This window comes from Patagioenas fasciata, chromosome 14, assembly GCF_037038585.1.
Source record: "Patagioenas fasciata isolate bPatFas1 chromosome 14, bPatFas1.hap1, whole genome shotgun sequence".
Taxonomy (NCBI): Eukaryota; Metazoa; Chordata; class Aves; order Columbiformes; family Columbidae; genus Patagioenas; species Patagioenas fasciata.
The window spans coordinates 13447183-13473453 of record NC_092533.1 but is presented as its reverse complement, the minus strand read 5'-3'; positions in this window follow the sequence as shown (position 1 = coordinate 13473453).

The following is a 26271-nucleotide window of genomic DNA, read 5'->3' as shown; positions in this document are numbered from 1 at the left end:
TGCCGAAATACAAGATTTAACTCTTGCTTTAAGATAGAAGGTTGCACTCTTTAGGGTTGGGAACTATGGATTTCAAGAAGTCTGACTTAAGGAGCTGAATAAGCGTTTTCATCTAGGATTTATTTGTGTGGTGGGAGCTTGCCTTGGGCATGGAAGGTCAAAAGCAGATCTTTGATCTGCTTAGAATACACCTCTATCCTGTAATAGGCTTAGTCTGATGTAGGGACCATCTCAGGCTTAGAGTCCCTTTACGACACTGCCCTAATAGGAATAAGTCAAATTCCTGTACAGGCAGCCCACACACAGCCAGCCTCCCACATCTGCCTCTCCTAAGAACGCACAGAGGATATGTGTCCATAACTGGAGCAGTTGTAGTAGGACAGATCAAAATGATAGGAATTAGAAAAATAAGCAACAATTTTTTTAAATAAGGAAGCAAACAATTGTGGGAGAAGTACTCGAAACTCTGAGTTAAATGGATAGATACCCAGAGGTGTGGTGTTCTTGTCCAGCAAAGTAAGATTTGATAAGGAACAGAAGATCCTATTTTGCTCTCAGGTAGGATGCTTTTCCTCATGTGCCCTCCTCACCCAAGAGTGTATCAATAAAAAAAATTATGACTTAAAGCCTTTATGCTGAAAATAACATACACAGTGCATTGCAGGGCCTGGGACACAACTCTTACATGATATACCAATATGTGGTTATGCTGTCTTAGGTTAAATTGGTATGCAGCACTTATTTTCAGGTAAGAGAGATGCCAAACACATAAAAACCCTCATGTTCGTCTTTGCTCCCAAAATAGTGATTTGATTTAATACCCTCGCGAGTCATTAAAACCAGTTCCTTAGTCACTGAGAACTAGAACTTTCACCTGATGCCCCAGGGCTCTCTGTATTGACATACCAACACTGCTTTTGGGCTGCCTGGTCTTCGGGCCCCTTGAACTGTCTCCCTTTGTGACCAGTCTCAAAACCAGAAAGCTCTAAACATGGCCAGTGGGGGATTTTTAGATTCTGTATATAGATGAGAACAGTCTGTTCTTGTGCCTGTTTCCAGTCTCCACCTGCTATCAATGAAAAGGTTGGCGAATATAATAATATTAAACTTTTTAGTGAGATGCAAAGTCAAAAAGAGCAGTTCTTCCATCTTCCAAATACTGAGTCATACAGAAATAACTTTCTGAAAGTGTCATTTCTCTGAAAAAATTATTTCCTTTATGTAGCCTGTTTTGGATTTGCTGCCCCCCACCCATTTCCTTCTGTTGATTTGCTTTTCGTGATGAAAGGTCTCCCTTCTTGTGGAATAAAAACACTCATTCTTATTAATTGCTGTTAATGATTCTCACCACAGTGTACTCCAATACACAAAGGACACATCCTGCTTTGATCCTCACTCTCTCCAATTCTTAAACTAAGACATTGGATCATTCAGGGGAGAAAAATAAAATCGTGCTTGTACTGACAAGTTGTTGGCTGTAGTTCCAGCCCCAAAATAACTTGGAAAAGCTGAGATATAATAAATCCCTAGGGATGCGTGTGAGGGGGGAAATCTGACAGACCCTTAACTGCAGCAGCCCTACTGGATGCCACTTATAATAATAACTCAGAGACCTTGAGCTATCGAACAGGTTTACTGATGGAGAACTCTTATCAAAGTTCCTGCTGTTAGTTCTGACAGATTCACCACACATGGCTGCACATGGCTACACTTGCATTCACTCAAATATACAAGAAATGTCTATTCCTAAGCCTCTAGGACTTTGCAATAGTAATGTTTTAATTGCAAAGATGATGAAGTCTAATACCTGATGATGAAAGTTTTCTCATAGCATGCAGCCTTTTCTTTGATTTGAAAAGCAAGCTGAAACCCTACTGTATATATAAAGAGTCTTAGCAACAAACCTGTACAGGGTAAAGAGCCTGGCAGCATAGAAATACTTTTCCCCTTTGATGCAGGTCTTCACACTTCTGGGATTTGATCCCACGTGTGCGTACAACTGGATGGATGGTGAACTACTAATGAATCACATCAACTGGTACTTCAGGGGAGAGCTTGCCATTGCTTGCAGCAGCTGCAGTTATGCTGGTGAACTCTCTGGGACAATCTGAGTCACAGTACTTTTTCCAAAAGTGTAATTATTAAGCAAATGAGCAGCCACTTCAGTGCTACATCAGCATAATATACTGCCATTCTTATTTGATAGGATGTTTCGTTCACTTTGAGCAATGGCGAAGAACAAAATAGTGTATAATACTGAGATTTAGCTAGTGAGTATTGACAGTTGTGCACTGAAGTACCATGTCAGAGGAGAGTAAGTATAGGTACTGGACATCCTATGCAGTCAGTGCAGATACACTACTTCAGAGAACAATTCAGAGCATCCTGAAGCAGATTTCTGCTTTGAACTACCTGTTAGAAAAGCACCTCTCCACTAGCTACCTTGCGATCTTTTAGTTCTTTATTTACAAAAAATAGTAATTAAGAAAAAAAAAAAGAGAGAGATCAGTGCTGAGAGGGTGACTTACAGACTCTCAAAAATACAAACCTTGAGAGCTGCCCATGCAGTTATTAAAAGATCTATATTTTCATATCTCATGGGATGTCTCTTCCTAAAACAACGAGACATGAAACAAGAAAACCCATGTATACATCCATCAGAAAGCACAGATACAACTGCATTAAGAAAAAAAAAAAAAACAACAAGGAGCAAAAGCAGAGAATTAATTTGCTTGGAAATAGGTTGTAACTAAGATTTTCTGAGGCTGCCTACAAATAATTCAGTAACTGAAGTATTGACTAATGTAGCATGAATTTTTTTCTGGTTTTGACTAGAAATCCATTCAGGCAAGGATTTTGCTTTCCCACCTCCTCATTACATATTACAATAAACATGTATGCAGTTTCTTTCTGACTCCGTGAAACTTTAAGGTTTTATGTACACTGAATATCTACAGCACAAGACAATGGGCACTGAGCTGGGACACCGTGAACCCTGTTTGCAGCTCAGGCACCAATAGATGATCAGCTCAGGTGCTCTACACAGCTCAAACTCAGACTCTCCAACATGATACAGGTGATAAAAATCAACATTTCCATACTAACCACTGGGTTAACTGTTTGTATCATCTCCACCTCTTTACAGACACCTTCGGATAATATAATCTGATCAGGAACAGATAATGAAAAACAATTGTCTAGATAAAACCAAATTATTATCCCCAGATAGCAAAACAGGTTAGAATTCTCAAGATAAAGTAAATATTGGCTTTGATCTTCAGAAACATACATTTATTTCCTATAAGTAAGCAGATTTTTTTCTAATACATCAAAACAAATAACTAGACAGTTAAATAAAGTATGCATTTTGTTTAAAATCAACTATTGCTTCTTTTAATTGTTCAAAGACCTTTCAGAGAATGTGCATTTCAAATCATTTATCCTTCAAAGCGCTAAATCACAAAGCATTTATAAGACCTAAACCAGTTGAAGAATACTAGTGCAGCTATATTTTCCTTGTGAATCACATTTCTATCAAACAGCTGTAGAGATGATAAACTCAAATATAAATTTGTATCAATTGATAACTCAATTAAAATTCCCATTGAATGCTTGGTGAACCAAGAAATAGGTAAGTGCCCTATATGCAGTTATATGCAGTGTTTGGTGGGAGTGCGCATTAAGTTCAGATCTCCTGAGTTTCATATTCTTAAATGAAAGACCTCTTATTTTTCAAGCAGCACATCTTGGAAATTGAAGTCTTATCTCTTACATATTTTTCTTTTCCTATACCTAAGGTATTTTCAGGCTTTTTTTTCCACCTCGTTTTTGCTATTACGAGAAAGAATACTTTAGAAAAAGTAAAGTCTGTTCTCCAAGATCTTGCTGCCTCTGACAATTTTGACAAGCTGATCTTTTGAACACACTGAATGAAGCACTTGTTTTGGCTGGTATTTATTTTTATGTTTGCTATTAATAGACTATCTTCCACCTAATTTGTCTTTCAAGATTCTGCACATTTGTGGCTTTTGAATGTCTTTCACTGTCAGAAACGTTTTGACTGACACAGCCGCTATCTAACAAACAACAGAATTCTGTTTTAAGGTGTCATGCTTTTCTTCTTCCTGAAAATCCGCACAAGGATTTGATCAGTGGTTCTTATTTATAGGAGAGATTTTGGATCTCAATATTAAAAATTGCATGCATATTTTATAGAGATTTTCCTCTTTGTTTCATTTTGTAAGTTTGAGCAGAAACAGGCTGAACTGCTTCAGAAATAAAGTGAACATGACAGAAATCCTTTTAAATATATTCAGTACATTCAAATTCATTAGGTAGAACAGATCTCACTTGAAAAAAGAACTTAAAATTAAAAAAGACTACTCAGAGAAATATATTGGAAAACTAAGCATCACAACCTCACCCATTTCCACTTTCTCTTATCAAGGCCTCAGTCTATATCTCGCTTAGTAGTAGATAAATTTTTTTATCTGTGATGTTATATATCCAATACCTTTAGACTACATTTTTGATTACCACTGTTATGAAGCCTTTCTTCCTGAATATTGGCAGATAGTGAAAATAACCACAAACCTTTTCTTCGGGTAATTCCTGTTTTTTCCCCACGTAAACTGAAATCCCTGAACAAATGGTTTTGGGGCATTCCGATGTAAGTGCTGTGTAGTACCATATTGGCTTCCTTCTGCCCGAGGGTCTCATGTCATTAGCCTGTGCTCCTCTTCCCTTCACCAAGAGCCACTGCTTGGCTCGTTCCTGCCTCTTTAATTGTGCAGCCTCTTTCTGTAGCTCCCAGAATCTGCTCAAGGCTAATACCCTCAGATAACCGCGAGAGTAAAATAGTTCCAATGGGCACCCTTAAAAGTTGCCTTTTACTTCTCAGTAAGTCATAACCAGTTCCTGGTGTTGCTCATTAAAAGTACAAGGAATGTCTCCTCATTATGGCTACAGCTTATCTAACACTGAGAAGGTAAAAGGAAACTTTACTAGAACTCCTACAGGACTTTAATTGAAACAGTAGAATTAAACTTGTCACTAGAACCATACGCAAACTTTCTTACTTTCCCATTTAAATTGGTTCTTATTCCATCACTTGAGGACAAATATATTTACATAAATATTTTAACACAAAACTGTCAATTACATATGTTAATGACCATATTTATTCCTTGAAGGTATTATAATTCCTAACTGGCTTTCTACTAGTCAGTTTAACATCTCGTCACTGCACAGAAGTGAAATAGTGAGTATCTTCTTCCTTTCATACTTCAGGTTGATTTGTTGAATAAACAAATATATAATGTTTATTTGACATTATGAGTAGTCACAATTATCACTGCTTTGCAGCTCAAAATTATTGTCAGCAATGAATAATAATCAAGATCTATTGCCATTCTGTCCTGAGGGACTGTCAGAAGCACTGTGTTCAGTCACATACGTTGTTTAATTTGCTAGGTACTCACTATTTAAAAGAGAATAAAAAATGGCAACTGCACTTAAGATTGATGCAGGCTCTTGAAAGCTGAGACTTCTACGGTCACGTGTTTGTACATCTACCCCATTATGATCCTCCACAAAACATCTCTGCATTGCAGAATACACGTGAATGTCTTTGTTACATTTCTGCTGTTTGTAAAACAGAACACAGCACCGCTGGGAAAGCTAACTCCCCTCTTGGCCACGCATTAGCCGGGACAAGGCATGAGGAGCCATTCCGCACAAGGACCACACCCACTTTTCTGCTTAGCAAGACTACTAACGCTCAAAGTGAGAACCAAACCTTAAGCCTGGCTTTTCCAGTGTGGGTTCTGATGCACCTCCTGAGTATCATTAAAAGGAAATTCTAGATCTCCACTTGCAGTAAAGATACCCCACTTACCATCCTTTAGATTCCCCAGACTTGTGAATTAAATGCTAATAAACTCCATTTCCAAGGAGATGCAATGTTTTGATGCAGGCTGCTTAAGCAGGAGAAAACACTATCCCACCTTTAGGTAAGATGTTGGTGGATTTGGGGTTTTTCTTTGTGGCTTGGTTGTTTGGTTATGTTTGTGGTGGGTTGGGTTTTTTTGTTGTTGTTTGGTTTGTTCGTGTTTTTGTTTTGTTTTTGTGGTTTGGGGGTTTTTTGTTTTGTTTGGTTTTAGTTGTTTTTCTTTCAGTTCGTTTGGGTTTTTTTTACAAAATCAGAAGACAGTGGCCACTGCCTTTGAAGAAGGAATGTCTCTCTCATCCCACATTGCCTGGGAGATGTCGCAGCTGTGACAAGGAGGGGTTCATAATGCCACAGTTCGCTGCCTTCATAATTTATTCTCTCTGATTTTATGCTCTTTTAGTCTCCTGCTCAACCATCCACTAACAAGCAGTGATATTAGCCAATAAATCAAAGACGTCTGCTTGTCACCACCAGATGCTTGGTCACATTGCAGCCGATTATGAGATGTACAAAAGGACAATTTCATGTAGAGAGCTCCGTGGAGGTGTTCCACTGATATTCTGTTTGATAGGAGACCAGCGTGAGGTGAATGCAGTATAACTCAGTAACTTTTATGCCTCTTGTCAATTGAAAACTATGCTGAAATATAACTAGGAAGTAAATGAGGACCCCACCTTTATGACTATGACATTTATGATCCTGTATTTATTCCCCCAGTACACTGACACAAGTTACCATTAAAAAGAAAAAATTAAAAAATCTTTTAATTTGCCCAACTTACACTGTGCTGTGCACAGGAAAAGCAGCTACTTCAGTTTTCACAAAGGGTAGAAGAGTGGTTTAATATCAATTGTTACAAAGTGCATCAATATTTCATACGTTAGTCTTGCAAAAAAATAATCCATTAGCCTTATCAGTCAAATGAACAGCTAACATGCCCAGTGCAAAGCCTCTCTTTGATCTCTCTTTTTCTCTCTAATTTATTATAACAAACACCATTAATGATGAGAGCCAGGGACGATTCCACAGAAGAAAGAGCTAAAGTCTTTCGCAGCTACACTACTGTAGCTTTCTTCTCCAACTTAAATACTATAATCTAATTCTATACTGCAAACATAACTGAGAAAAGATTATGGATTATTCTGAGGTGCTATAACTAAAATCCACAGGAAAAACAGACAGTTTGCCAACTTGAAGCTGAGTTTCTCTGGATAGATGGAAATGAAGCACAGTATTTGCTGGTTGCTCTCTGAAGAGGAATCCCCCTTCAAAATCTAAGAGGTTGCATGGTTTTATACTCCCGGGTCACCAGATGAAAGGACTTTCAAGCACGTTTTCTATATGTCATCAGGCTTCTTTTTACTAGGATCAGTCTTTACTGTTTAATCTACAAATTTACCTGTCTTCTCCACAGGCATCTTTGGCACACACAATGTGGATGCTACCAGGGTGTCACCACACTAGGGCTTTTTAGTCACTCATCCTCATATTTTAAAACATCATTAGCTTTAAAAAGGAGAAATTTGAGCACTGCTCAGACAGGTTCAGCTTCACAGTCCTCTCATATTCTGGTTTCAATTCTGCCCCTGCAAATCTCAGATTCGAATGTCTGAGAGTTTCTTTACTGAACATGGATTTAGCCTCAGGCCATCCCAATTCTGAGCAGTACAGTCATGAGGACAATGACTTCTCTAAGGGAACCTCTGTTGTGGTGCTAACACAACAAACACAACCAGCAGCTGGTATTCTGTTGGGACATTAACTACGAGAAATGGTTATTTAGTAGCTAGAAAAATGTGAGGATAGGAAAGAAGTGGTATTAAAATACGTACATTCAATATTCTAACAAATCATGTTTCAACCACAGCTCCAAGCAGAGGCATTTCATAGTGAAATGACAGCTTTATCAGTAGTGTGGCACTAGACAAAAATTTTCAATTTGATTCCCTTGTAGTAAATGACACACATGTAGCTTTTGTTTTAAGAAGCACTTACCTATGGCAGTTATCTTCATATCAAATTTCTTCCAGCAGATGTACAGGTCAAATGACCTACAGAAAGAAAAGAGCAAAATTATGCACAAGGCACAACATCTGGAAGGAAAAGCAATAGCGTGCTTGACTGTTTCACAGAAAGTAAAGTGGACAGTACAGAAAACTGCCAGGGATCAGATTTAGGTTTGATAAATCATTTGGTACAGTATCAGAATGTTAGATCTGAGCTACCCTGCACTGCTTTACGTGGGTGAATTCTTCTAGAACTCACCATTACCAATAAACCTCTAGTCTAGCGTTTCTAGCAGATTAGAGGAATGTGAGAGAAGCACCAGGAATTACACTCTATGTCCTATTAGGATCATGGTGTAAGAAGTACATGAAAGAGTAACTTTCTATTAAACCCCTACCGCTTCCACTACAGAACAAGAGAAGCAGACCTGCAGACCTTCCATCAAGTATTCCCCAAATGCAGCTCCTCTAGCACATTCCCTTTCAAAACAGAAAATACTTCCTTCTCTTGCTGAATGCTAGAGTTACAGCCTCTAAGTGATCATTTGGTTTCCAAATATACTCTTAGGAATATAAATCTAGGTATACTGAGATGGAAGTTTGCAATTAACAGCTGTCTGCTGCATAGGCGAACCTCTACACTCTTTTCTGAGAAGTATTGTCTCTTCCTTCAACCATATTAGACAGCACCTAGCTTGCACTGAATTCCTAAATTTAAAACATGACCGTATCCACTACACTTTTTCTTGATAGCAGTTGTCAGAAGAATTTACAGGAAAACATTTAAAATATAAAGCTTGGTCCATACTATAATGCATGATTAAAAATAATGAGTTAGTTTTAATATGACTGATCAGCATCAATGCGTTAGCACAGTCACAAAGCAAAAAACTCTCAAAAAACCAGTCCTTAATGTTGATAAAATGAAAACTGTAGCATGAACCACTGATATCGGGTATCAGGTGCAATACATATGATAAAAATCATCTACTTAAGGTGACAAGGATCAGACATCTACAGAATGGGCTGAAGTATCCATCATCTTTTTATGAAAAATGAAGAAATTTCTCAAATAACTTGTTCCTAAAGCCTGAGACGTACACAACAAATTTATTGTCAGGGGGAATTATGTTCTTATGAACCTTGAACTTTTGGATGAGGGTGACTGTCAATTCACCCTTTTACAAGCAGTTTACAACCATATGCAAACAGCAGAGCGGTCCACTGCCCTGCCCAGCCAAGAGGCCGTACCTGCAGCTCTCCTGGATTAAAACCTGCTCCTGGGTGTATTAACAAGGGGCACTATGCAGCGCAGTGCATTCAGTGGAGTAGTCTGGGAACTATAGTGGAGATGCTCTGGGAAATGTGGTTTTTTTACTTATGACTTCAAAATCGCATGTTTACAATAAACAGCTTTTCATTAGTTTTTTTGCCAAGAGAATATTTCATGAAACTCCTCTCACTTTTTTTCGCCACCCTTTTTTTCTGAAGAAACGTGTTTCAAAATTAACAACCGAAGTACAAGTTCATCAGAAAATTTGTACAACAGCAGATGCCTTGGGTTTATTCCTCTCAGTTTGCCTGACAGCTCCGTCAGTAATTTGAGCATGGTCTTTCCAAAATAATTAATTTTCACTAATTTTCAACATTTTTACAAAAGTACTAGTAGTCTCCTTTGAGGAAAGGAATAAGCGCTTTTTTTCTTTTAGTTCTTGTTTGCTAAAGCTAAGAGCCTTTTTATAAAGATAAATAGCCCTTGTGAAAATTCTAGTTCTCCACATAAGAAGTATAAATATGCTTGTTTATTAAGTACATTAATAGCTTCAATGAACTCCATGGGACAGCAGCTATGTATAAAGTTAATCATATGTACGAGTTATTAAGTACCAGGGGCCAAGATCAAATGAGAACTGTGATAAAGGTATCTTTTTCCCATGGTCTGGGATTTCCATTGCTATGTTGATTAAAGAAAATCTGGGTTTTTTTTAATGAGCTACAGTATGCTACAAAGTATCTCAATTTTCGCTTTTTCGGAAAACACTGCTTAAAATTCTGATGTCATTTGTAAGCAAAGCACTTGGAATTAAATATGATCCACTAAGGTAATGGTAGAATTCAGTGTTGGTTATTTGAATAGGTCCTCATAACCTGAATATTAGTATCTAAGAAGACAACCAGTTGTCAAGATTTCAATTTATCTATTCATGTTTGAACTTAATCATATGGCTGAAGTGACTGCAGTAGCAGGACCTGCAAAGGTTGAAGAATTAACTTAAAGGAAGACTTAGAAGGAATGGATTCACCGTGAACATGTCCGGCCACACAGTGGGTGTATTGCCAATAATTAGAGACAAAAGACGGGATTTTGTGACTTTAAAACGGTGACCAAACAAGGTTATTGTAAAATAAATCATAGAAGTGAAGTGGTTTAATGGCTTTTTAATGACCCTAATGTTTTCAATTTTAATGAGTCCTTTTACATCAGCTTTAATCATTTTATGAGACTGAAAAATGGTTGCATTAGTTTGGTTTTCTGTTCCATCTCCCCACAAGCCATTATGGAGGAGTGGTTAATGGGAGTCAACTTTCCTAAGTGGAAGCCTAGACAATGGAATAACCCTAAATTTATTTGGGAAAACGATACATTAGGTACCAATAGAATAAATAATATTTTTAAAAAAATATTGAAGGAAATGTATTTTACTGCAGTGCAGGTAAGAAATAACTGAGAAGAATTAACTCTTCTATGTTCATTAATACTGTCTAATTGAATTAAATCTTTTCAGTTTTATGTACGTTTAACACAAGAAACTTTAAGGGATCAAAATGAATTAGTTGTTTCACCTTTTAAAATTCACATGTAGTATAATTTCACATCACATGAGAATCTTTCAAACTAGACCATCTACAGTAGTTCGGCAGAGTATCTTCTATCCAGCTGTAGCAGGCTTGCTCAAGGCCTGGTCTCCCCTCCAAGGAAGAGCCCCCATGGCAGAGAGCAGGGTGCAACCACCAGCATGTGGGTGCATGCAGACAAAAAGCAGGGAGGAGCCACCAGCCCAGACTGCCCAAGCAGTGTGGTGTAGCCAAGTGTCCCCACGCAGCCAGTGGGGTTCAGTGGTGGCAGCTGATGGCAGAGATGCCCTCTCTCGGTCACCTCCGGCAGCCGAGCACATACTCCATTCTGCTGGCTATTCCACACAAATACGATAGTTGTCTATGGCAGCTTAGCTCTAGGCTGTGACATCTTCTTTCCTCATGGACTGAGAGCTTGTGACTCTCCTGCAGCTCTGCTGAATGGACTGATACAAGATTACCGAGCCCAACTTTCTCCCTCATTCTCTAACTTTGACCGAGAAATAAATCCTGATTCTGCTAAACTTTTTTTCTATATTTGGTCAGACACATTTCAACAAAAAGCAATAAGTTCAGATGGATTATACATTATTGTTGGGAAATAATTTAGAATTCTTATATTAACTTCATCATTTTTTAATAAAAGACTTTTATCTAAGATAAAATTCAATTTAAATCACTACAAGACACATAAATTCTGCTCTTGGGTAAAAAAAAAATGGTAATTATATTGGAGTCAAACCAGTACCAAAACTTTTTCTCCCAAAAGCTCAATTCTGCATATCTTCCTGTATTCAATCCTCACTTAAGAGTTCATTTCAAGTAAGGGTAGCAGCATCAAATCAAACTATTTTTTTAGTTTATATTTCTAACATTATAGAAGCAACTTGTTACTACTATTATTGGTTGCGGGAGACCACCTCCACTAGACATGTAGTGTAGAATGACAGAGTATAAACCTGCAAAAGGTGAACAGAAACAACATACACTAAATCTGATTTAATAACACATACAAATGTAGTTGACACTTCTGAAAAAACATATACTTGTAAGAGAGTAAACAATATACGGTTTTCTATGAATCTGAGATACTGTAAAATTATCTCCGAGTGAAAAAAAGGTATTATGGTACATATTATGAAGCTGTGAAGGTGGTTTAGCTGTGACTAAACGAGGTTGACATCTCGCAATTTGATCTGGTATGAGCAGACAGAATGAATACTCAAGGTAGTTCAGTAGAGAGTGATACAGCAAAATCAACTGTTGCAATAATTTTTCCAATTCAAACGTTCTGTTAGTGAGCGATCGCTTTTCCTTTAAAAGGATTAACTGATACCCTATATTCTCCTATTATGACAAGAAGACTATTGTATTGTAGTTTGTCTCAGAGTATGTTACCACCTTACTTGTGCCCAGGACGTTTATTTGTTTCGCAGCTCAGCACACTGCTTTCCCCCGCCCCGCCTCATCTCCCGGTTAGTCTGAGTAGAGATGGCTTATGAGTTTTCTGACCTAGTGTAGTGTCCCTTTCCCTGCTCACCTGTATGCCACACATATTCATGACCTGCATATGAAAATATGCCAGTACCAATTATTGCCATATGCCAATCATGTCATGTACTCCAGTGAGAACAGTTTGGTGTCATTAACTGATTTGGTTGTCAGAAGTCCTTTAGCTAATATTTGAAAATATAAATCTTCCCCTTTCTTTTTAGCCAATGTATTTCTGAAGAACTACAAAGCAATTATCAATAAAAATATTTTTATCCATATTGTTAACTTTTTGAATCATTGAGAGATCTTGGTTCTTATTATTCTTATGTTTTACTAACAGAAATGTCTGGAACCTATATATTTCTTCTATCTTCTATGTTATCCATGTTCACAGTTCTATATTCACCAACATCTTCAGACGTGTCTTACTATCAGGGTACTACATGTGTCCTCTTTTCTTTTTTTGGAGAAAGGAAATACAGATCTAAGAAGATCCTAGGAAGATGTTTGTAGATGAACAAGTGTACTTATAAGTGCTATCTCAGTTGGGTTGAAATCACAGCCAAAGTAAAACAGACAATTCTCTGTCTGCTTTTGATACATTAATATCTCATTTCTAAGGATACAAAAAGTATAGGAAGCTAATAGCTTATTTGACTTCATGTTGAATATTTGGAATATACGGTAATTCTCTGAAAGGAAGAAATAAACATATCAGGACAAATGCCTCCACAAATAAAACTGCAAAGAAGAAACTGTCTCACATTTTAGCACAGGAGGTCATAAAACACAGACCTAAGAAACGAATGCAATCACTGACAATTCTGCAGAGGAATTTCTCTTAGCTACTGAAAATAAGCAAGCCTGTTCTAGCTTTAATTACCCAGTGTATCATCATCTTTCTTACAAGCTTATGAAATCTCAAATCAGATTTCTTCTGGAATCTCTGTTTCCTGCCAAGACAAATAATGACAGGTAAAAAGAAAATCTAATCTTAAAGGTGAGTGGCAGTAAACTGCCCTTGATTTTACATATAATTACATAGATCTGTTATCTACATGTGCTGAAAGCAGGCCTCAGTAAATATAATTACATCAAATGTAGATAGCTCTCATTGAACTAGTGAACCCAATTCAGTCATGTACCCAGACACGTTTGCAGTTTTCATCCATTGGTTTCTTCTCTATTTGCATGGCATTATGCTATTCAGTTGCATGTTCTGCTTTAAGGTTTGTTACTTTATTTTCAAAACCTCTTTAACCCGGATAACTAGGTTTAGTGCAACAAATGGAATTACTTTGTAGACACATCCTGCAGGATCTATAGCAGAAAAAAAAAAAAAAAAAAAAAAAAAAAATTAATCGTGTCAGCCTCAGAGATCTTAATCTGCCACATGCATTTTGCAAACAGCCTCACTTAGAAGTCCAAAATTTGAATTCTGTATTTACTATTACTGACTTGAAATATGTTGTTCTGCAAACAGTCCCAGCTATAAGGTCATTCAGATAGAATATTCCTGAAAAGGAATAAAAAATAGATACCAGAACAGATTCCATTTTATTTCATTATTTATTTGTACCTAACATTCACAAGTGCTTCTATTGTCAGCTTGATTGGACTGGATGATCTTCCGAGGTCCCTTCCAATCCCTAACATTCTGTGATTCTGTGATAATGTGATATGAGTAACAGTTACTTTCTGGTGGAAGAAAAAAGTGAGGACTCAAAACCAGGCAAAGTTATGTCACTGTCATATGCTACTCTTTTCATCAAAAATAAGAAAGTAAATTCTGCAAATGAAAGCACATTGGCTTTTCTCACCTTCCACCACAACACCCCCATCTGTGAATGCAGGAATGCTCGTCTGGAGATGTGCAGAAGCTGTTTGGTGGGCATGGAAATGACCGGCTAGGATCAGATGGGAGTATATGGGAATCATTTTATGTGCTCTTATAGACCATTTGACAGTTCAACACTTACTAGTATTTAATTGATTATCACTGATGATTTGAAATAATCTAGCAGTAAAAGTCTAAATAATTACAAATAACTAAAAAGAAAAACTTCAATGTAAACACGACTGAAGAGCCTGTTCTCACAAGGACACTCACTTCAGTTTCCTACATCAGAAAAGAGAGATGGAGCATTTACAGATAGAGCAGATTTTGCAGTGTACCATTTCATTACTGCGCTGTTGCAATATCATCGAGCGAGTCCCCTATGCACTGCAAACAGGAAGCTAAGACAAGTTCTCAAAATGATTTTGCTAATGGACCAAGGTCTCAAAATCTGTGAAACACAATCACCTCATCAATCATTCACAAGCATTATTTTTTTGTATATCTTCTATAAAAGGAAACGAGAATAGATTCTGAAAATACATATGTCCCCTTTTTCTGCCTAGTACAGCATTAACAAGCACTAACAAATGGCATGCTAGCATCTTCTGAACCAGTGACACAAGTGCAGTGATAAGGCATATAAAATATTCATAACCGGAACTTTAGATGTGGGCAGATGCACAACAGCAGCACACAGGCTTTGTCAGGAATCGCTGAGAGATTGAAAGCATACTTAAAGGATTTATTAAAGCAATCAGACAAAGCCTCTACTCACTCACCATGATTGCAAGGAGTTTATGGCCATGTATTTAATCTTCTTGCTCTGTAACAGATAAGTTGTGCTTCCTTGAGATTTGTGCATAAAGAGTTTTTTCAATCTTTTCTAGCACTACAAAGAACAGAAGTACCATTTCTGCCTTGCTAAGCAAAGCATTAATAGGAATGTCAGCAGCAAGATGGAACATGTAATAAATATTAAGGTTTAACATTATAAAGATTTATACTACAGAGAATATAGTCCTAGATTATGAGATAAGGTTATTATCTTTTGTTATATGAAATTAGAGGAAAATTGGTTTGATGACAACAGTATATTCAGGGAGACCTGAGTTTAACCAAAAAAAAACCCCACAACTAAGTGTGTCCCCATCTTAAACCGTTGTCTTTACAATAACGAACCAAACAGAACACCAGCAACAGAAATTGCTAACGCATATCAGTTCACCACTTACAGAGAAGTGCATTAACAAAGAGGCATTTTGTTCATTAAAAAAAATTAGCTTGTTTCTAAGGTTAATTAGCAAACAGGAAAACTTAGATAAGGGAAAGGAAAAAATAGTGGCTAATTGAAACAAAACAACAAATTCAGAAAACTTTAACAAAATATACACATATATAAAAACTTGCATTATCTCTACAAGATGGTTGACTATATTCTGATTTTGACAATGACCATTATAAGCACTGAGTAGCTGACACAAACAGGTGGAAGAACAAACTTTTTTCTATTATTTTGACTTACTACCTATAGCTTCTCGTAGTTTGCATTGACCTTTACTTAAGGAAGCCTTAGTTGTGCTCTGGAGCTATTCAAAATATTTCATATACAGAACAGACTTGACAGACCTTGGCTCCCCTGCTGAGATTATAAGAACTGTTGAAAAACTCTTTTCTTATTTTGGATCACTCTTCTCTTAAAAAATAAATAAATAAAAAAAATAAAATATCAGTGTGCAATACCAGTATGCACACAAGTAGCTTTAAAGAGTCTTATGGCAGAAAGAAAAAAAAAAACATTGCTTTGTCTGAGATGCAAAAGTACAAGGTATGCAGGATTAGTTACAATTTGTACTGTCATCACCTGATGTTTCTTCCTTTTCTGGTGAAGATGCTCAGTTTATCATTCTCGGTCGAAGTAATCAGCAAACTTTTTTTTTGTTTTTGTGCACAGATATGCACAAGTCTTGTGCCTGACATACACATCAGCCAATACTCCAAAAGATGCACATCCATTTGGCTGATGGTTTTGTCCACCGTTTTTGCCCAGAACAAGGGCATAGACAATGAATTCAACTGCTTAAACACACTCTGGAGACTTTTTCCTCAACTCATGAACTTCAGCCCAATTCAATCTTAATCACACAATTCCCTAATTTGGCACTACTCCAAAACCAGTTCTTGCACAGAATTCTTATTCTTTTTCTATGAAGATTTTGCCTTCGGTATACACACTTCCATACAGAGTAAAGGCTGTAACAAGTCTTAAATACCCCTGAAACATATAGTATCATGACAAAATCAAATCAGCTCTTCTGAACAAACTAAAGAACATAGCCATTGCCTGTGTTCTACTGCATTTCTGTTCATGCTGCTCTATTCACACTAAAATCCAGACTGCTAAAATATTGTGTAATGTAACATTTTTTTTCTATGACAAAACATTAAAAGCAAGAACATAAAATGTAGTTAATAGGGTCTTTTCAGTTTCTCCATTGGCCCCAAGACTTCACATTGTGCTCAATACATATGTTGTGTACATGAATATTGCATATGAATAAAACCTGGGAACAATACAGATTTTATTCATCAGAAATCTCACTTATGAAGTACACACTAAAAATCTTTCACCTATTTCCTGTTCCTTCCCTTTTAGTCCAAAACAAAAACAATCTCTTCTCTACCGACTTCAGTTCCCTTCTGGAACAAAAAAGTAGTATCTAAGAAATTCCAAGATCTTGGCAACCACGAAATTGCATTGACTTTACATCCTGTTCCAACAGCAATAGACTGCACAATGCACAAGAAAGAGAATGAGGACATGAAATTTAGGGTTGAAAATGTTTAAAATGTTGTTACAGCTGTACAAATATCCACAGCTTCTAATCGTGCAGTGCAAATCTGTTGTTTTGGTTTGTCTGGATTCAAAACCTGTAATTTTGTTCTAAATTTTGAAACAGAATAAAAGAAATTCAAAGAGCAAGTCAGGCACAGTCCAAAAATTTTATAGCCTCCTCCTCAAAGTCAAAATGAATCCAGATTTGCAAAATCTGTTGTATATGAAAACACATACAGCTGCTCTTTAGAGTTCCTGCAATAACAAAATCCACCTTCAGATACCGATCTTCCAACAGCAGATACACAAATTAGAGTCACTTTTAGCTTATGTCTAATGAATCTGTAACTGTATATCGCTCAGTGAAGTTAGAAGCTTATTAAAGAAGTTGTAAGGGTTAAACTTGTCTCAGAGATCATTTTCACATTTTCAGAAAAACCTGGACCTCTTTTACATTTTAACAGTAGCCGATATTGAAAGGTTTTCTTTCAAATCAGAACTCTGTACCTAACAGAAATTGTTATATGAAGACAACTTTTCATGCTAAATGAATAATAAATTATAGGTTATGTGTCTCTTTGATTTTAGAGGATGCATAATTTACAACAATAAATAATTAACATATCAAAGGATTCTAATTTAACTGATGCCTTCAGCATCAGCACAGTCAAAGTACAAAACCTTCTGTTTGGTGCTTAAAATCCCTCTTTGTGGTGGAGATGAGTAGTTGCTTTATACAAGTGGTTATTATGTTTTCCAATAGGTAATTTCTGTTTAGCACTTAAAAGTATTAATAAATATCAGAGAGTTCAGTGTCTGACATACGATCTGTAAGCATACTGCAGCAGATGAAGAAAAGCTAGCATAATTAGAAGTTTGCTGTTACAAACAATATTTCAGCTAGGTATACTTAATGAACTCTTTACTTTTAAGTGGCGTTAAGTTTTTCTTACAGGCAGCTTATAGTACCAGCAAAAAACTTTGTCATAGAAAATAACTCATCTTCAAATAAAAGAAAAATAATACTATTTCTATCTGGAAAAATACATGCTAAATTTATTTTTAGTACTTCTGTTCTTTAATTATCAATGGCACCTATAGCTACACCTGAATTCTCCGTAACGGGCAAGACTGAGAATGACCTAAAAGCATATTTTTCCTGCTAGTCCACCACCCAAGAGACGCCCACAGCAATGTGTGTGCGAGTGACCTGGGTGCCGCAGCTCCCGTGCTGCTCCATGACAGGTAATCCAGACACTTCTGTGGAGCAGGCCAGGCTGGACTACAAACTGGGTATTAGCGACTGCTGAGACAAATCGATGCAAAATGCACTCTGAAGGATTCTGCATGGAAAGTATGTTGCCGCTGGCCACTCCTGGTGAGGTGAGAGCTGAGCCCACAGCACCCCTTGGAGCAGTGTGGACCGCAGAAAGATTTGGGCCTTCCAACCACAGGACAGAACAACTCTCCCCTCCGGTACTTAGAGGATTCATGGGTTGACCCGTAGCACAGGTAGAGACTGAAAGAGCACTTCTTAAACCAACTAGAATCAGTTTAAAGTAATCTAAAATACTTACATTCAAAAGGATGGCAGCATACCATGCAAAATTTCAGTGGCTGAACAAAATTTACCAGCTCTTCAAAAAAATCTCCTATGACTCTGATATTGATAACTAATTAATTTGCAGCTAGTATTGTCTGAATGTGACCCAAAATAAGGTGTTTACAAAGACAACAGGACTGAGTCTATTTTCTCCTTCTCTCCGTGAAAAGAGGAACCATGCAAACATGCCTGTCAGGAAAGGAACAGTGCACCATGCCGGGGTTAACATTTTAGCAAGGAAATTCAAGTTCTCAGGTTGAAAAATACTCAGCTTTGTTTTAAATTCAAGCATCCTCTCACCAAATGCACCTGAAACTCTCACTGCAGAAGTGTGTAGCTTTATATCATTTAAGCCTCCACTCATGGCATCTGCTGTTCTGCTATGCCACCATCACGACTGGGGACCATCGCTGCAGACAGCACAGCCTGGTCCAGCCCCAGCTGTGGAAGCCTGAGCCATTACCACCTCCTTCCTGTCCCTATCTCCTCAGGCAAAATTACAGTTAACTCAGATCCCTCACATCACAGCCTTGTTTGCCCACATCTCTCAAGAACGGGTTGTTGAAAGCATCGTTTGCCCAGCAGCCCGGGATGGCTGCAGCATCAGCCAAGTGCAGGACAGAGCTCAGAGCCCTGAGCAGCACCTGCCCCTTCTGCTGTGTACCTGCTCCAAGCAGATCGGAGAATTTATCTCAGGCAATTTCCTTCAAGAGCTAAGGAACCTATATTTTTCATTGCATATAAAGGAAAAACTGACTGAATAGTTGGAGTCCTGCATTTGTCAAAGTCCTTGATATTGAATATCAGCTTCTGTGAGGTGGCAGAAACAATAAAAATTCTGCAAAAGACTGGAAAGAAAAACGCACAGTACTATATATTAAATATATATGTATGCATATCCACGACTTGTAAAATGTATTTGTATTGGAATTCAGGAAGCTATCTAATAAAAGCATTTGATTAATTTGATTCTTTTTCTTGGAGTACTTTTTGTGTCTGGAATGAAAAACACTGGTCACCCGCAAACGGCAGTCAGGCATCTGATCATGGGCTGCAGGAAAGAGAAATGAAACTCAAGTGTTCAAGCAGAAAATACAGACCTTTGGGCCGGGAAAATCAGTAAAATAAAAAGTCTGAAAACACATTTTAAATGCTACAATTCAAAGCAAGCCGAAGAGGAATGCATCTCGATGTATCGTGCCACACTGCATACAGAAGAACATTAGAATTGTTGATGATTTTTTTTAATAATTATTTTTAGTGACCTGTACATTGGTACAATTCTCTTTGAATGCAATCATTTCTGATCCCCAAGATTCCAGCCCCTGAGTGAACCTGCCAGGCTATTCCAGCGGGTTTCCCTTGGCTGGAACAACAGCCCAACAATGCAGCCTGCCCTTTATCTCTGAAGATTCTGATTTGTCTACCATTTCACAGCAAGCAGTTCTGATGAATAGTGCAATTAACCTTTTCATTATTAAAACAATTAATTGCAAAAATTGAAGACATGACAAGGGCTAAATACTATTGCATAAATTATCAGGTTCATGAATTGTAATTATTAATCTATGTACACTAATTGTGAAATAAACAAAGAGGACAAATTGTAAGAAGAAGTCAGTGCTAGAATTGACGGTCATTTGTTTTCCCTATGAAAAAGAAATGCACCATTTTACTCTCGGCATAAAGAATTAATCATACCAATGCTTAAACTGGAGTATATATTCTCTCGCAAATAATTTAAGATCCAAAGATGTGTTAAAGTTATTTTTGTTTCTACAACAATTTAGAAAGAAATCTGCTTGCCAAAACCCATTATGTTTCGATGTAAATATATCTGTCTGAACCATGCCTGCAGTGAATCTCCACTAAATTTTCACTTTGTGTAGCTAGAATTCAACCGAGTACTGTAGAATTCTTACAACAACCTGATATTGAAATGTTGCAAGATATAACAAAAATATGTGGATCGGACACATGGCTATATGGCCCTTGAAGATTAGTAGCGACACTGAAGTATTTTACTTATGGGAAAAGGACCTGCCTCAAACATAGTCAATAAATGATTTTTTTTTCTCCTGTGGAACATTTCAAGATTTCAACAGTTTGATGATTTCCCCCTTTGAAGATATTCTAAATTTATCCCACTGTTTTGTGCTAGGGATAATGGAAAGGACAGTGATCAATACTCAAATTAAGTCATCTGGGTTTTTTTCTGTCTTCTAGCAGTTTTCCCATCTACTAGTCCTCTTCCCCCCAATTCCCCACAAAGACACCCCTCAGAGCAGGGCCACCTTCCTTCGGGTCACTGCCTTAAAAGCAGTGATGTTGCCACGGCAGGATTCAAACAGCTGAGCAATGGTCTCATGAGATAAGTGATGTTAGGGCATGGACTGCTTTCAGAAATGGTTTAGATCTCTAAAAGCTGACAGAGTTGCTTCCTTCCTTCTACACTGTTAATAACAGATTGCATATAACAAGCTTCAAATGGTTTTAACAATTAAAATAAAATTGAAAAAAAAAGACACACAAAAACACACTGTGTAAAGACACAGTTATAAAACAATTGGCTAAGTATCTACCATATTGTAGGAATGTTTGCTTCGTAGGTCTTTGAGATTCAAAAGTTTGATAATGTCCCATGGTGTCAGAGACCTTTTGCACTAGAATAGAAGCTTCCAAGATCAGTAAATTCACTGAAGCTAGAAGACTGTACTGTGAATAAGACCATCCCCTCACAGCTCTGGAAAGAAATGCAGACTTTTCCCCTTGAAACCAGGTCCCCTTCACATGAAACTTATTTCTATGGGTCAGCATTGGTACCACACCCAACTCCACTGCCAATGGTGGGACTACTTGTAGCTCACGGAACCCCCACTACCTCCACAGAGAACAAGAGGGAGGAATTGCTGAAGAGCTGTCAGACAACTGGCAGCTGGCCCATCACTGGTGGTTGGCCAGCTTCAAGAATTTTGAACAAATTCCCCTGATAGCAACACGGCATGCTTAAATAAGGAATTCATCACCTAATTTTGCACTGTATCAGTTTGACAAATAAATAGCTTTGTATATCAGATAACTCAACGAATTTTTCAACTGTTTGTGTAACACCACTTACTACCTTTGAATTTAGAGTTTTTCCACAGCATAAAGCATGAAAACACAGGTCTTCCAATTAATTCTAAATATAAATATATAAAAAAACCCCTCTTTTTTTATATTATGTAACAGAGTCTTCAAGTCCTTCAAGACCATCTTTCCCCTCTTATAAGACATCTTAGTTCTTATAGTTCCAACTAGTTGTGGTATCCTGCGCAATGCAGTATTGAGAATGGAGTTAGTTTAGGTGACCTGGTTACAGGTATTGGACAAACCAATGTACATTGCTCAAAGATTATTTTGGGGTTTTTTTTGTTTGTTTGTGGTTTTGTTTGTTTGTTTTTTGTTGTTGTTTTGGTTTTTGTTTTGGGTTGGGTTTGTTTGTTTTTCAGCATTATGCTCCATCCGCCCTTAAGTTCAGCAGTGCTGTGATCTCCCTCTCATTCCTATTCTAAAATCCTACACCCTATCTCATGCACTGGGAAATGCAAAATGCTCACATGCTGCAATGAAGAAGGTGAAGGGAAAGGCATGGGGAGCAGCTGTGTGTGTCTCAGAAAATTCAGGACAATATTTGAATCAGCTTTACTCTGAGTCCTGGTTTTGCTCTTATATTTAAAAACATGTTTCACAACTACGTTTTTGGCTGCAATATATTGATGAGAAATTACTCAAATCATCGGTGTCTTAATAATTTTCAAGGCATAGGTGGCCATATGCAGTAGCTTCAGAGCTACTTACCCCCTTGCTAAAGTAGCACAACTACAGGAAACAACAACAAGAAAAATCTAATCAGCCTTTTAGAATGCAGTGTATGGGACCACTAAATAGCATAATTTTTATAATTAACTTTTCAGAAGAACAATATCACAATTAACATTAATTGATAAGTTCTCAATTATTAAACCAAAGTTCTGGCAAATCCTCTCTCATGCCTTCTCATTCTTCGATTTCTTTGTTGTGTGTAGACCATTAAAATGTGTGCATTTATTCATGATAAAGATAGAGCTAAAAAGGGCAACGGTAGAGTACACATTCTGAAAACAGCTATATCACTCATAACAAGGTACGGCTTAGGCATATTCCCACATTTAATTATAAATATTTGTGCTTGAATGTCAATGCAAGAAAACATAATCTTGTTACAATATAAAAAGTTATTATACAATGGCCTTTCCTAAAATACAGTTTACTAGAGCATGGCAGGTGGCAGACAGGAGTCTGAAAACTGTAACAAGCAATTATATTACAGAATTTTTTCTCTTCAGTTTCATTAGCTAAATTTCTTCATATTTTAATCTGATCTTTTTAATAACATGTCAAGGCTGACACCCCAGTGGACATGAAACTCAGAATAGTCATGGTTGAATGAATGCATCTATTTAATTTTTCTCTTCAACTAGTTTTTTTTTTAAATTAATTTATCTGATTGCTCCGGCTATTATATAAAATTTGTTGAATTTTGTGTATTACTAATAGGCACCTTCTTTGTATTTGTGCTCACTATTGACTAGATGAGGTTTTTCTAATACTTGCTGATGGCTGATTAAGGAAATAATGAAATAGTAACAAGAGTCAATTCTGCATAACTCCCATGAGGCGTCAGACAGATCCAGAGTTAAGTGTAGACGAAAGGCTTCAGAATGGTTGCCAAATACAGTTTTGGGGTACAGAATGATTTTCCTGATTCAGTTGTTGTCCATACCACAAACCCACGTATCTAGCAGTGTTGCCAACCCAAGCAAGCTGACTACGAGTACCAAGCAATCGAAAGAGCACAGCTTACCATGTTATTTTTTCTAGGTATGCTCAGAAAAAAGACAAATGAGTTTACCATCAAATCGTAATGAAACATAGGAACTACTTTATAAAATAGGTCAATTCTAAAATATCCTCATGAAGTTTTCTTAAAGTTTTTTCAGGGTTTGGGGAGGTTTGTTGACAACTGGAAAAAAACCCAGTCAACCAAAAAAACCCACTATCATCACCCCTCGAAACAAATGCAAACCCACAAAACCACCCAACACAATTACATGAATTAACTTTTACTTGCATTAACTTTTGTGTTCATTTATTTTTTTGAACTGTTTGTTTAAATTTCTTAAAGCCTGTATGCATTCTGCTTCCAAAGAGACCTGACAGGGAAACAAAATGGTTTCATTTTTGATGAGGAAGTTAAACTTCCCAAATATCTATTTAACCTTTAGTGAAATAGTTCATGGGCATTTTTAGAGGCTGATTTTGATCCTGAGGAAATCCAGATTAGCTATGCTGAAGAGAATTAAATTGCAGTACTAAATAAATGGTTTGCAACCAGCACTGATATTTGCTTTTAGAATTGTGTAAAGAAATGCTTACAGAGACATTCCTGGCTGCTAAGAAGCAGTTCCTGGCTGTTAGGGGTTGCTGTAGTCAAGAGAATTAGCCAGGAGCCATATCCAACAAATATCACAGCTGAGTCCTTGTTTAATTGGGGAAAACAATCCACCCTTCACCTTTTACACTGTTGATGCAATATGCTTCCCTTTCATTGAAGATTAGTATATGTTCTTGATTTCATATAAAACACTGAACTATTTAATTTATAACTCTCAGGATATACTAAAACCAATGAATTCAAATATGTAAATATTTTGAGTCCATAAGTTAATTGCACTTTTATCATGTGATAACATTTGTTAATTAATGTGTTTAACCCAAGCTTGCCATGACTTGCTCTTCTTCATGGAAGGAATAAGTCTTGTCCTCTTGAGGGCCATACGAGCTACTAAATATAGCTCGCTGTACAGGAGATGATGTAAAAAGATAGAAGTTGCAGCATATTTATTGTACTTACATTTTTTCCTTTGCATTCCGAAAGCAGATCATTTCCCTTGAGCTGTACAAGTTATAGATAAGGATGGACTAAAACTTAGATTCCACATTTGTGTAATGCAATATAATGCTTTTTAAATCACCAAGCCTTGCCTAGAGACTCAGTCACTTCAGAATTGCCCAAAACTCAAGTAAATTATGAGTGTGAAGAGATTACAACTGTCAGCTTCATCTTTTACATTAGTGAAAGATACATATTTCAAATCTTGGTTATCTTTGCATACAGTTAAATGCTATGTTGTCCTGCCACCTACTTATCAAGATTTAGGGAAAAGATGAATCAAAGTCAAACATATATTTTTCTCTTATCACAGCAGCACAGTTTGTTCCAGTTAAGGAGCTGATGCTTCCACTATAAAAACTTCAATTTTTAAGGGAATATATCAGTTATTAAGAAAATTTTGCTCTAGAACAAAAGTTACTGTGCAAGGTCGTTAGGTCCAGGCCATTTTTTTTGTCCTTCCAATGATACGATTTGAAAAGAAACAAAACACAAATGGACTTTCGGACCTGACATTTCAGACAGCTCTTTCTTCTTTTAAATCAAAAGCGGTTTGTTTCTTAAACTACAGTATTTGCAGTCATTAGTTCGTAATGGTGCTGAGTGCTGGCTGATGAAGAAAACACACTCTTTTATGCAAATAATTTTTAAAATCTTAATTACATGTAATCATATGTTAACATTTCAGACTGTTAAAAAGTTAGTAAAGTAGGGGCTCCACTGGTCAAACATCACAGAATCATAGAATACCAGGTTAGAAGGGATCACAAGGATCACCCGATCCAACCTTTCCTGGCACATGCACAGTCTAGATAAGCTGGCCCAGCGCCCCATGTCAGGGAATCCACCACTTCCCCAGGGAGATTATTCCAATGGTTGATTGTTCTCATAGTGAAAAATTTCCCTCTTGTGTCCAATTGGAAACATCCCAGGAGTAACTTGCACCCATTACCCCTCATCTTTTCCATGAGACTCCTTGTTACAAAGGGAGTCTCCATCTTCTCTGTAGCCTCCCTTTCAATACTGGAACATGGTGATGAGGTCTCCCCTAAGCCTTCTTTTCTCAAGGCTGAACAAGCCCGGTTCTCTCAACCTTTCCTCATGTGGTGGCTTCCCAGTCCTTGGATCACCTTTGTGGCCCTTCTCTGGACCCTTTTTTGTGCAGCGGGGACCAGAACTGAACAGAGCATTCCAGGTGCAGCCTGAAAAGCACTCAGTAGACCGAGATACTGACTTCTTTGTCCCTGCTGCTGATGCCTTTGCAAACATGTTTCCTGACTTCTGTAGAAAACTCAGAACTCCAGGTTTTTTAATTACCAACCTTGCCAATACCCCCTTGGGACTTAATCCATTCTTTTGCTTATTCTTAACACATTAATTAAGACTGTACAAAGATTAGCAAGAGTAAAGAGTAAAAAAAATAAATCCAAATATGAAGTATTTCATTGTCTTCCATGTTTCATTTAAGAACGTGCCCATTACTAAGCATGTGCTCACCTGCTTTACTGCCTCCTTTCCCATGCTGTCAGAGTCTGACTAGCTTTTCTCCATCCCCTTCCCACAGCTCTTCTGCAGAGCCCTGTCCTTCCCTTGCTCTCCCCTCTGGGTCGGAAGGAGGACCCCCACCCTGCCATGAAGTCACTCAAGCTGTGTCCAAGTCCCCTGTGACACGGCAAGAGTCACAGCTTACGGAGTGGCAGCTACAGCCTGGAGTG